Here is a 4,491-nt window from a genome sequence, read left to right as displayed (position 1 = left end):
CTATCTATCTATCTATCTATCTATCTATCTATCTATCTATCTATCTATCTATCTATCTATCTATCTATCTTGTCTTAGTGTATCTATATCTTTCTTACTTTGTTCTATCTTTGAAAAGACATTACAGTTTCCCAATGTCTGGAAACAAGAAAATGTTTATGTTTATGTTACTTTATGTTCTGTGTTTTCACTCATACAAACATCTCACGTAATACAAGGGCTGTTTAAAAATATACATTTGCATACAACTCATACATATTTTGCTGCAATTCACAACAATTTTCCAAATGTGCTTTTTATTTATTTAACTAAATTTTCTAATACAAATTTAGCTGATTAATGTTGACATTTTCCCAGTCTTCAGGCATAATTCTTAAGCTTTTACCTCCATGTAAATCATAAACATTTTGTCATCTGGTATTTTAACTTGAGAGACAAACGGAAAAACAGATTAATCACACTTTACATGAATGTTGAAGTGAATGACTGTGACAGAGAAACATAGAGAACCTCAATTATTCATCTGCTCATCTCACTGCAGTAGATCCAGCAGGGGGAAGTGTTGCAATGTTTGGTGATGAGTGCCTTGCTGTTATACAGTCATCCTAGCTAAAGTATCTCATTTAGCATCACATTAAACAATATACAACTGTGTCTGTAATCCCTCATTGAAAGTAGATAAAGCTTCTGAGTCCCAATGATAGCCTTATGAAGCTGTTGTTACCTTTTTTTTTTTGTATTGCATTAGATGTGTCCTCTCTTGTTATGTCTCCAAGTGTGTTGAAGGGAATGTACATGATAACCAGGGCAGAAAATTAGCTTTTATAAACCATGGGAAGCCTCCCCTCACTTGGGTGAAGATTACATTTTGCATGTTTTAAAGAAAGGCAGTAGAAGATTCCCAAACATTCACATTCAAAGATCAGAGAGAAGTATGAAGGAATATTGGATCTAGACAGAATGTTGCCTCAATCACACAATCTTTAGCGGATAATTCTTACAAAACCTAGCAGGAATTATACAGAAAGTAATGTTTACCTATTTTCTCTAAACCCAAATAAGTAAGTGGGGGTTCTACAGAAGAGCAAATTGAACACTACCCCTATCCCTCTATGTATACTATTCAAACATTGATGTATTTGTTTGTTTATTTTCCAGTTCCCTGTTTTAGTGCCTTACAAGACCTTTTTTTCATTTTCTTACGGCAAATGTTAATTTGCATTTCTTTATTCTTTATGGATCAATTGGCTGAAAACTATATGTACCATATCACCATTATGTTGGAATTCACAGATAGAATCAATCAATTAAAATCTTAGACATACATCAAAAGACATAATGTGGACATAAAATAGTTACTAAAAGCAGCAAACTACACTTCCACTGAGTGCCTAAAAGTGAGTTAAATATTTCAGTGTAGGTATTTTCCCTTTACTCATGTAAAAAGCCTTAATATCTGTTTTGCTTAACTACCCAAATGTGACTGACTTCTTTAAATCCCAAAGATTTTCAGTGTTTAAGTCTTATGACTGGTGTCCAGTACAGAACAATCCAGGATTTATTCCTAACCCACATTTAATTTTCTTGCAAGTGTACTTGAGATTTTTAAAGAAATCTATCTTCAATAATCCAAAAGATTACCTGGACTTAATTTGTCCTAAAAAAAATTTATTCTGCTTTAAAACATGTGAGTTTCTGTCAATCGATAATACCGATACATAACAAGAGCTGGGCGTAAACTGTACAATATCTTTAATCATTGTACTCAGCTACAGCTCAAACTGTACACCAAAACCGCAGGACTTAAAAGTTCACAGCTCACGATAAATGTACTTACACTGTATCAATCTAATCTAACTGCTCACACTGTATGTCCAAAAACCATGTGTTAGACTCAGCGCCAAGAGATGGCGCTACTCGGACTAGTCAATCTGGAAGAAGTAGAAGAAGAGGAACAGCTCCCTTATTTGCACATGCTCAGTGCACATTCCTGTAAATCGGCTCGTAGCTGCCTGTAGCTCTGCTTCAACAGCATGATTTGCCCATGAACACCTTATGAGGGCCGACTAAATTTGCAACATTTTTGATCTCATGACCTTACGATTCCTGTATAGGAGGTGGTGGTTGGAGGTTAATCGCGCCTCATTACCCTCTGAATACTACACAATGCAGGACGCATTATGAGGCTGAAACTCGGCCGATCCAAAAAATTATCACACAGCAAAAAAAAATGGCAAAAACTCATACAGTGTAAGGCTTAAGGCCGGGCATACACTATATTAATTTTTTGGGCCGATTCTCGTGGAGTGTGAGAATCAGTGTGAGAATTTTCAATCAATTGTAATTTGCCAGTCATAAGCCTGGCTTTTCACATGTCACAATTACAGCCAATATATACAATATAGCCCCACAACTCCAGGTAATTTCAATCTGTCAATATAACTTCCTTTGCAAACTCTGCAGTTTTATCTAAATTAATCTTAATGAGAGGAATACATCTAGGAATTTGGAAGTCATTGTTTAGTCACCGCTCAGTTGCAGTATTTTACTAGACTTAATCAAGTCATCTTGTTGTTGTCTTGTATTTTGTCTTAGTTGTCTTGATCTGTGTTGCTGGATTTATTTTAGAGGTGGGGGAGGGGCTCCATTGTCATCTCTCACTTGTATATTCATATAGTACTTTTGCAGTACACTCATCACAATCCTGAGTTCTAGTGGAAAATTAGCTTGCAAAAATTAGCTTTTTTTGGAAATTGAAATTTATGACTGCAGCACTCATGAATATGCTCTTTTTTATGAGAAGGTACTTTTTTCTGTCTTTTTCATTGGCAAAGTTTGAAAGTAGTGCAACAGATAACATTTCTGTAAACTAAAACACAGTCTGCAGTGTTTTTTTATACTTGACACTCTTGTTATAGGTTGGAATCACTCTTGTTATACAGGTCACTTATCAGGAATAATGATCAATGATAAAAACCAAATGCTTTATAAATTATATAGTTTCTAACAATGATATAACATGTGAATAATTTATTTAGTGAAATGCACAATACTAATAAAAAGTACAATGAATAAGTCATCTCTACTAATTTTTTTACTTTTGCTCCCATTTCTATAAGCCATATATTAAAGACCTAGTCCATTTTATTATCTCTCTTTGATGCATTCGCCATCATTGCTATAAAGCAGTAGAACTTTATACTGTGTTTTTAACCAGATTGACGGAAAAAAGACACGTTGGTTATACGTTCATGTATTATAGGAGGATTATTTTGTATGTTTCAAGTGTTTTCTGATACATTCTTTGTGCTAGTACCAAGGAAGACCTACAGTTAGAAGACCTATTATTGCAAAAAAGTCAGAAGACAAAGAGCAATATAAACATCAATAGAGGTTTTTGAATGCTATCCAGAAAAGACATTAAGAAGTTACTTAGATAAATCTATAATGGCTCACAGGATGTAGCAGCTTCATAGCTCTAAATCATATCATGCATCTAGATAATTGTTCTCACAGTAGAAAAACTACATCCTACTTCAACCCCCATAATACTCATTTACCCTGCCCCATCTGTCTGAGTGAAGGGATTGGTAATGCGACAGGCTTAAAATGAAGTATGAATCGGATGATGAGTTCTGATGATTTAATACTCACTAAGATGAGGAGTTACCAGTTTTATTCTGTGATAAAATGAAGTGTAACAAAGCAGAAACAACACAAACAACAGCACAGTTGGCAGCGATAGTTCTTATGACATGACCACATTTAGTCATGATTTATTGATTGTCTGCATTTCCGCCAGCACAGCTTACAGATTTTTCATGGCAACTGAAAACTAACTGTGACTTTTTTCATAGTAAACTGCAAGGAAGGGATGATACTTTTCTGAAAGTCAAATTGAATATTTAACTTTTTTTTTGTTTCATTAAGAGAAAATGCATCAAGTTTGAGATAATCTATTGATCCAAAAACAGTTAATTTAACTTTCATTTGAGAACTGACTAGAATATAATTTAAATATCTATCAGCTTAATATGTTAACATTTTACAAACAAGTTGATTTATTTTTTATCGCAGTCATAGTCATAGATACTGTAAAGGTTTTTACTACAAAATATAGTAATGAGGGCAGAGATGTATGCAAAATAAATGTTTTAATATGTTTTTTGTAGCATTTCCTTGCAATATGTCTCATACAGAATTAGGGTTATCAGATCTCAAACATTGCAAATATGAGACAACGTCATGCATTTGAAGGGCATCAGGACATACGCTGCTTTTTCAGCTGTGTATATCTATTATGAATCATTGTAACAGTGTTGCTTTATATCACACTCCAATCATTACAAATTAAAGAAACAACTTTGGCATACTTCACATAAAGCTCTCTGACAATCACCTGTGACTGGTCCCGTTCAGTTATTGAACGTTTTGCAGTTTTTCTTTTGGGTACACTTTCTTTTCTTTAAACATAGTTTCCATCATAATTTG

The sequence above is a fragment of the Cyprinodon variegatus genome, unplaced genomic scaffold, assembly GCF_000732505.1.
Source record: "Cyprinodon variegatus isolate N-32 unplaced genomic scaffold, C_variegatus-1.0 Scaffold36, whole genome shotgun sequence".
In the NCBI taxonomy this organism is placed as follows: domain Eukaryota; kingdom Metazoa; phylum Chordata; class Actinopteri; order Cyprinodontiformes; family Cyprinodontidae; genus Cyprinodon; species Cyprinodon variegatus.
The sequence above is the reverse complement of the archived record's forward strand: the minus strand, read 5'-3'. Positions refer to the sequence as shown.